Below are 9,785 nucleotides of genomic sequence, written 5' to 3'. Positions count from 1 at the left end.
TATTCCGCTCGTTTAAACTCGATTAATACCATATAAACATAGTTTGATTGCTAAAAATCATTCCTAACCATGTAAAAACCCTAAAAATGGTCCATAAACATGTTTGATCATACACATGGTGAGGAACCTGGTTTATATAGTTTTTTTGGCCATAAACACGGATTAAAGGGTCGAAACGGCGTTTTTACGGTTCAAAAGTTCGTTTTTGTGCACTAGCCGAAACCCTAAGTTAAGGGCTGTTATGTTGATGAAAAATTGCTTGGTTTGTGATATAGGACTTGTATCTATACCACTTATGAGCACAAGAGCTTGAAAAGTTGATTAGAAAGGCGGAATCGAACCAAAACCGCTAAGGTAATGCCGAAACACTCGCTTACCGGCTGTTTAAGTTAAGGTTATGATGTGCAAATTATTAGACCTTGAAATTTTTCAGGGACATCAGGGACCATGTCAATGAGTCCCTGTTCAAATTTGGTAATTTTTTCGACCAACCGAGATTATTTGGCGAATTAATTACCGAATTGGGACGTTTATTTGGGAAAAATAGCTAAAATACTTCAAAAATTATGAAAATTTTCTGGGAACTCAGAATTGATGTATTTTGATCACATATGAAGTTTGGGATCATTTGAAAAATTCTAAAGGTGTTTCGTGTATATGCGTTCGTGTAAATTTTTATAGCCGAATTTGGGCCGAAAAGAATATCGCACGAGCTTTTTAAATTCTGGAATTGATACAGGTTGTTTTGAGACATGATTTGAGTATTCAGGAATTTTTGGAAATTGTTTGGGGTAAACGGACGATTTTTAGGCGAAATATAGCTGATAATATGAATTTTTATAAATTAATAAATTAGTAAATAATATATGAAATATTTTTATAAAAATCTACATATTTTAATTGATAAGTGGCTAAATTTTCATAATTTAATGATTAACGGTTAATTAATTATGTTAATTTAAAGATTAAACAAATTTAGTTTTCATAAAAACCGGCAAGTTCGCGATTAACGAACCTGCGGGAATACCAGAACACCAAGAGTGATCAAAAATCATATTTTTGGATTAATTAAGTAAAAACGAACTTTTCTATGAGAAACTTGGACAATCCGGATATATTGTTCGCGTTTCTTCTTAAATCAAATTGAGGAAGCGTAAAACGAAAATGTAACAGGCAGCTCTAGTATCAACCACATTGTTTATAAAGAACAATACAAACTAATTTACACTATTTTACATTGATCTAACTTTGTTTACAACTAGGTGATACAAACTAAATCCAGCCCGTTAAGCGGCTTTACTTCTTACTAGCACACTTGCATCAATTCACCCCAGCATTGATCGCAAGTCAAACACATAGCACATTGACTTTCTAGTCCAAGTCCGGTATACCTAAAAAACATGTTAAAACGGGTCAACTACCAATAGTTGATGAGTTTCACGAGTTTCAAGAAATCAGTTATGCATACAACAATCATAGGTTCACAAGTACGTTTGTTTGTATGTTTATGATATAATTATGCTAAGCTCCTTGATTGTCTATTCGTGCTGCGTGCCTCCATTTCCCACGCTCAATCAACCACTGTGGCCCCCTTCCGCCCGTAATATGTCCCGAGTAACTAAGCGTGTTTGTATAATTATGGTCATGTACAAACGGCGTTAAGGTCTCAGCACCCCATGCTGGTTCCGTTTGGGTTCGTCAAACCAATAGCTGTTCACAAGCCACCGGCTCGAAGTTAATCACTGTGTTATTGGGAACTTTTGTGTGTTAGCACTTAGATAATTCTCATCATCAAAAAATCCGAGTATATAGATATGTATCAACATGTTGTTCACCCCAAAAGTTCATGAAAACAGTTTAAAAGTGGGGTAACGAAACTCACGGTTTAGTAGATATTCAACCCGGTATCGGATAGTGGTTCGTTCTGCTTGCTAGAACTCAGAGCCTCTTACTTGAGGGGGGAGATCTAACAGTTTGGATCTTATATTTGTATTTAACAGTTTGGATCTTATATTTGTATTTAACTAGGCTTTTTCTCAGCGTGTTGCGCCGAGGCTGTTATGTGTTGGATAAAACACAGGCGTTGCTGTTGTGGGTCAACGCAAATTCGCTCCATATCGGTTACATTCGTTACGATACCAAAATTAAACCCAAAATATAGTTTCGTCAAGTTAACATATTTAAAACAAATTAAACAACGAAAAAAACACGTGCACTACGGCAGCAAGCCAAAGCGAATTTAGTAAGCGTTGGTTAGGTTCATTTTGACGCCGGAAAAAAAAAACAAAATCAAGTTTTACTATGTCTAACATAAAAATTGATCCGGAACTAATTTAGTAGTGTTATACTCAAATTGCAAAACAGAGCTAAATAGAATAAATAAATAATTGATGTTTGCAAGAAGAATTGAACCTAGGTAGACCATTTGAAACAAACCAAAGCATACGGCTACACCCTGGTTCATTTCCTATCTTCTACATATATTATAATATCTTAAGCTGACCAATTTAGATGGAAGGAAAAGTGAAAGGATAAACAAACTTCGATGCATGATGTACGACCTTTGATAGTATTCCAAAATTGTAAATATATAAATAACTGTATTTAACAATGGCGTGAAATACTTAGTGAGCCTTTGGGTGAGTTTTTAAATTTATTTATTTGTTTTTTAAAAAGCAAAAGTAATTTTTGAAAAACTTTAATTTGAAACTTTTGAAAGAGCTTTACCAAACACCTTTTGCTTTAAAAAACAAATAGCAAATAAGCAAGTTTTAGAAACTCATCCAAACACTCCCTTAAATATAGTTACAACCAAACCAAAGGGTTGTTATTGCTTGTACCTAAACTAGAGGTGGCCACTTATAAACCGATTAACCGAACTGACCTGAAAACTGAACCAAAACCGAACCGGTTTGAAACCATTATGTAGAAATCGGTTTGGAATCGATTGAAACCGAATGCTTGGAACCAGTTTGTAATTTTCTCCATCAAAACCGGGCAATAACCGGTCAAAACCCAAACCAAAACCGATGAAACCCGAACCGAAACCGATCATAAACCGGTTTTGACTTTTATTGACCAAACCAGTTCTGAGTTTAAACCAGTTTGTGCACCTCTACCCTAAACATAACTACGCAATTTGTCCCATTTTAATTAGATCAATTAATTATTAGTACTTTCTAAATTTAGATGATCAGAAAATCAAAATATAATTAATTAACGATAAATAAATCTGAACAAACACTAAAACAAAAATATAAAGAGACCAGCAGTCAATACGTGTCAAGAACAAATCAATCTTCAACATTATTATTATTTTGACACACATTCGCCGGCGTATACTCCACGCCGGACCCGCCAAATGCAGGTGTCCGGAACTCACCTGTTTCTCTTTTCCGGTATGTATTCCTATTAATCATCCAATTGACTTGTTTTTGTTTACATTTTACTTGGATCCGTCATCTATTCACCAGTTTGCTAATCGCACGGTGTTTTGACTTTCGTTGTTGACCTAATTATCTTCAGCATTTGTAACCCTAGTTTTCAATTGTACGGGTTAGGGTTCAGAGATATAAATTGGGTAATATGAGTCTAATCTTGAGCTGTGAAAAGAGGAACCTTTAGCATAGCAATTGATTGTTTGATGTTTTGATTGCACATAAGTTCTTTTTGTGTAGGTCTACATTTGATCACTGATGCTGTTTTTAAGTTTAAAATGCTTGCTTTTTCACGTGTGCGTTGGCTTAAGGGTTTCTTTGAAGCCATTGTCAATGTAATGTGCTGTTGATTGTTGATAAGCATTTTTCTAAAAATCCCTGTTTAAATATAAGCAACCTAAATGCACTCGTTTGCATTGGGGCATTGTTCTATACAGTAAGCAAGCTTCACATCCGTTGAGTGACCATTATATTAGGCTATCAGGAAACTGGCCACAAAGCTTAGCTGTATGAGTTAATGCACATCCACTCTTCTCTTTAGAAAAGAAAAAAAGGTGAATTTGTCTGTAAGTTTGGTGGTATCTGTAAGTTATCTTTTGCTGAATTAAGCGATGAAAAGAATGGAGTATTAATCTACTTTTCTCAGTTTTTGCTCACAGGTTGTTTGACTTTTCTCAACTACCGTAACCTTTTTGATAGTTTTTCAAATTTCAAGTAGCTATATCTTTGAACCAATAAGAATAGTTATTTGGATACAAGAATGCTTGCAAATGATCAGTCACTTCCTTAGCCAGTGCCAAGTTTAAAATGTGATTTAACATTCCAACCACATACATGATTAGATATATGCCAACAAAATTTGGTAGATAGCACCAAAAGTGAATAGAACATGGAGTTGTCACAACCCTCTGTTGCTTATATTACAGTCTGTTTTAAAAAGCATGCTTGAGGTGTGATGCATCACTGGTAAGGCGCATCTAGGCAATCAGATTTGCCACATGAGGCGACATGCATACGCGTTGCGCATAAAGTCAAGCGCTTTTTAATGCCTTCACGAAAAAGTGCTCCTTTTTCACTGTTCTGTTGGTATGTATAAATGTATAATGCAATGTGTTGGGTTGTTCACTGCTAGTTTGCCAGATGATACAATCATACAACTTGTTAGTTCATCGTTTGCTTGCTTACCGCCATGCAATCTGTTAGTTTGCTACTTTGCTGATGTATAATGATGCAACTTGTTAATTGTTAGTTCACTGCTCGTGTGGATACTGTAATCTGTTGGCTTACTACTTTACTCATAATTATTTATTGCTAACAGAATATATTAGTTTAAACAACTGCACTTTGCAACACGATGCGTGCACCTTAAACTAATACAATATGTGATGTTATTGTTTTTGGTTAGATGTAAAACCGTTGTTTAGAGTCGCTAAACAACTTCACCATTTCTGCAGGACCGGCCGTATCAAGCATGCTATTTTAGTTTTGCCTTTTTAGGAGGAATGGTAAGATTATAATAAACTTTTATTAATATCTGAATAAACTCAGACGACAAAAAATGACGTTTTCTAGTATATCTTTTTTGTAAAGGATCATAACCACTTCACCATAAAGACATTCATGGCCATAATGGCAGAACGCGACGCCGCAATTCAAGAACGAAACCTAGCACTCGAAGAACGAAAACGCGCATTCGCTGAGCGCGACATGGCAATGCTCCAACGCGACGCCGCACTAGCCGAACGCAACTCCGCCATACAAGAACGCGACGAAGCAATCATCACCCTCCGTTTCCGAAGCAACTTCATCAACAATAATAGCATCATCCCAACAACCTCCGAACCACCCGAAAACACACAAACCCATGATTCAAAACGTGTGTTTCATGAAGATGAAATGCATCACATGTTTGAAATACCCGAAGATTATCATCTCCCGCCACCCGAGACCACCAAGCCGAGAAAAGTAACCAAAAGGACCAAATCTGAGTCACCACGAGCCGCTACAAAAAGGGCCTGTCATGAAGACGAACTGGGATTAAACCAAGTGGGTTTTGATGAAAGCGCAATGCCGGTGCCGGTTTGTTCGTGCACGGGTGTACCGCAACCGTGCTACCGGTGGGGGAATGGCGGGTGGCAGTCGGCTTGTTGCACGACCACCATGTCGATGTATCCGTTACCGTTAGTGACCAATAAGAGGTATTCAAGAGTTGGCGGTAGAAAGATGAGTGGTGGAGCTTTTAGTAAATTGCTGACTAGACTTGCTTCTGAAGGATATGACCTTTCTGCCCCTCTTGATTTGAAGGACCATTGGGCTAAACATGGGACTAACCGTTACAGCACAGTGAAATAGGTTGTGGGATTCAGAAATTATTGTTGATCTGGTGATGTGGAAATTTGTTGTTTTATCCTTTTTTGTTTTTGGTTATAAAAAATGTTATATGTGGTATAGGATGAATGAATGATATATAACTTGTTTTGGGTACAAGGGGTTTTGAATGGAGAAAAATGGTCTGGATTGCAAAGAAGGGCAATTGGTAGGGATTTTGTTTTTATTTTTTAATTTTTTTTATTATGTTGTATGACAGGAACAAGAATGTTGGATAATGTTTCAAAAGAAAGGTAGAGGGAGAATTATTATGTGTTTGTGTTGCAGTTTGTTATTCTTTGATTTAGGCTTTATGAGATAGATCATGGTTGAAATGCTAACTATTTATACTTGATGATTTGAAAATACTATTAACTCAAAGACACGCGGTTACGTAAGAATCTTATGTCTTACCTAAAGCAACAGGTGGACTCGACCGCATAGGAACGACCACATCCAATACATAACAGGATTAAAGTTCCAATGGAACAGGAACCACGGTTCACCAGTGGCCCGAGTAGAAAGGACCGCATTTGTCGCAAAACAAAATTTCAGCTTCTGTCGCAAAACAAAATTTCAGTTTCGAGAACTAGAGAATTATGGTTGATCTCATGTTCGCGCCTTCAATCAACTTCATAACCAGTTTTACTATATTATTAAAGCAATATAAGGTTTTCACATGACATTCAACTAGAATGCTTTGACACTCCGCTAATTCGGTTGTTTTCCATACACACCTTTAACATGATTTAATTACGTTAATTCTCTCTAGGTTAAATTTGCTAATTTAATTAGCATGATTCTAGCAAATCTGTATGCGCATATCATATACATTAGGTAATTTTAGGGATTACCAAGTCACACACGGGGCACCTGAAAAATATGAGCGTACGTTAGTGATAAAATAATTTGAAATAGAAAGACGAATCGATAGTCAAGAGGGAACGAAATATAAATATACTATAGTGATGAAAAAAAATATCAGAACACGTAATAATAATACATGAATTTATAATTATGTATTCGTTTACGAAATAAAAAAAAGTTAATAATAGTTGTTATATACAAATTTAATCTTTTATAAAACGATGTCTCGTAAAATTAGATCAACGTATATAATTTTACACATGAGTAATAAACGAGCATATGTAAATATTTTATGCTCTAGTGAGTTGGAGTTCATTTACTTTAAAACACAAACAAATATATATATACCAAACATGAACAGGACAACATAACTTCGTCACCCGGTATCACACCGACATCCGATGACAGTCGACTGAACCTGACTCTTACTCGTTTTCACTACCTACACTTAAAGTTATGTATAAAGAAAAAGAAAAAGAAAAATGATACTAAACACCCAAAATATCTCTTAAAAGATCATAATTAACCTAGTAGACAAGATCTTGTCAAATCATTCCTTTGATTTATTTAGTTTGATTTGTTTTGTGGCTACTCAATCAACTGACTGAGTTGTTTTGCGTGAGTTTAAGTCCAACATCCATCACTTAGTATTAGGGGTGGCAACCTTGACCCAAACCATTCCAAATGGGTCAATTTGGGTTGTTTTAAAATTCAAATGGGTTGAATTGGGTCATAGGTTTTAATTAAATGGGTCAAAATGGGTCAATTGAAATTCCACATTCTTATTTTTGGGTCAAAATGGGTTGACAAATTTAACTACATGGGTCGATGTGGGTTAGTGTATTAAGGAAAAGTGACATGTTTGGGTTGAAATGGGTTTTAGATTGAAACGATATCGGTTTAGGTTTCGGCTCGGATCAGCTTTCGTGCCGACACGAGTTTTAGCACCGGACGGGTTGGGTTTCGGTTTCTTTCGAGTTTTCGCACTAGACGGGTCGATTAAGGTTTTTGATTCGTTTTCGTCGATATTTCGGTTTCGGTTAATTTGTCGGGTTTTTTTTTTTTTTTTTTTTTTTTTTGATGAACGAGGTTAACGGTGAAAATATTTTGATATTTTTACTTTTTTCGTTATTTGTTTATATTTTGAGTTATGATTTTTTATTTGTTTTTTTTGAATTTTTTGTTGAGGGATTTTGATCTTAATAGAAATCATCAAAAAATATTAAAAAAAATTAATAAAAAAATCATAACTCAAAAAATAAAACAAAAACAAAAAATGTAAAACAACTAAAACGTTTCGTCCGTTGTCCTCGTTCAAAAAAAAATCGACAAATTAACCGAAACTGAAATGTCGACAACAACGAAACAAAAACATGCTGAAACAAGCTGTTAAGTGATGAAAGGAACTGAAAAATCGCTAAAGCAAGCTGTTAAGTGCTGAAACGAGCTGAAAAATCGCTTAAACGAGCTATTTGATGCTTAAACGAACCGAAAAATCGCTTAAACGAGCTATTTGATGCTGAAACGAACCAAAAAATCGCTTAAACGAGCTATTTGATGCTGAAACGAACCGAAAAATCGCTTAAACGAGCTGTTACGCGCTGAAACGAACCGAAAAATCGTTTAAACGAGCTGTTACGCGCTGAAACGAACCGAAAAAATCGTTTAAACGAGCTGTTAGGCGCTGAAACGAACCGAAAAATCGCTTAAACGAGCTGTTACGCGCTGAAACGAACCGAAAAATCGCTTAAGCGAGCTGTTACGCGCTGAAACGAACCGAAAAATCGCTTAAACGAGCTGTTACGCGCTGAAACGAACCGAAAAATTGCTTAAAAGAGTTTTGACCCAAACCCGTTTTGACCCGTTCCAACCTTGACCCGTTATAACCCGAACCTTTTGACCCTAACCCGTTCCGACCCGAACCAAAACAACCCTTTTTTTAAGTGACCCGTTTTGACCCTAACCCGTTCCAACCCTAACCCGTTCCGACCCATGACCCGTTTTGACCCAACCCAACCCATTTGCCACCTCTACTTAGTATTATTTATATAAGGGAAATTTGTGGTGTGCAATCCAAGCTCATATTTACAAGAGCAAATACACACTTAACTTTTTCTCTCTCGGCCCACAATCCACAACGGAACACACACATGTTAGCCTAAATAATAATCCTATTTCAAGCTCAAGCAAGGACTAGGAGGCTACAAGATGGTGGAATTAGCTTAAGATCTTTTTTTCATCTCAATCTCAAATCCTAAAACTAAGTAAGTTAAACCATTCTAAATCTATCTATATATTTATATAAATTGTGTTTATGCTAAATTATTTGCCCAAGTAGTTATGATTTTTCTAAAACCCCTTCCGACAGTTACGACAAATAAACTCCACGATCCATTTCTCATAAACATGTGCATCTCCTTAGTTTGTTTCAATGATATGTCTTCTCAAAGCTCATCATAATAACTCGATTCAACACGTAACTCAAACTGAATTTCGAGACGAAATTCTTTTAACAAGGGGAGAATGTGCGTGGCACCCGTCAAATTTAGTCAACGTCTGTACAACTTTAAGGTTTAATTAAGCATACTTGCGTTAAACTAATTTTTTAAAAAGCGGCGTCATTTATTAATCATGAGTTGAGGAAATCCATTCTTTCTTACCAAAGATGTTAGGTAATTATGGGGATTTACGGATCGCACGCTGAATAAACTAAACATTACTAACTTTGGTGATATTTTCAAATGAGCCAAACATATATTTAAACTAACCAGAAAAATTGAGTATTAAGTAAACACAATTATGTTTTATTAGTCTAGGTTTCCAACCATTTACCACTCATTTTTGTGTTGGTTGTTGACATTTTAAGGTTTATATGATCACACAAGGATTGTATAGTACAATCTGATTATATAAATCTTACAACCATCATCACATCACGTTACCAACTTCCCATGATAAGAAACCATTATCATGCATCACACCCCATCCGTAGTCATTTCCCCTTATCAACCTCCATCACCTTATTATTTTATTCAACCTTCTAACGCTCTTTTAATCTCTCTTTGACTCTTTTACACAACAAACATACTAGCTCTCTTTCTCTCCTCCGATTTG

At 35.9% G+C, this 9,785-nt stretch overlaps 1 pseudogene; it reads left to right on the top strand.

Moving 5' to 3' along the window:
- Positions 1 to 4,954: 4,954 nt before the first annotated feature.
- LOC143608090 (protein BASIC PENTACYSTEINE7 pseudogene) lies at positions 4,955 to 5,853 on the top strand (annotated as a pseudogene).
- The last annotated feature ends 3,932 nt before the right edge of the window (positions 5,854 to 9,785 follow it).

Source organism: Bidens hawaiensis, unplaced genomic scaffold, assembly GCF_021521415.1.
Source record: "Bidens hawaiensis isolate Kalapana, Puna unplaced genomic scaffold, B.hawaiensis_p1.1 tig00096961_1, whole genome shotgun sequence".
In the NCBI taxonomy this organism is placed as follows: Eukaryota; Viridiplantae; Streptophyta; class Magnoliopsida; order Asterales; family Asteraceae; genus Bidens; species Bidens hawaiensis.
The sequence above is the reverse complement of the archived record's forward strand: the minus strand, read 5'-3'. Positions and strand labels throughout refer to the sequence as shown.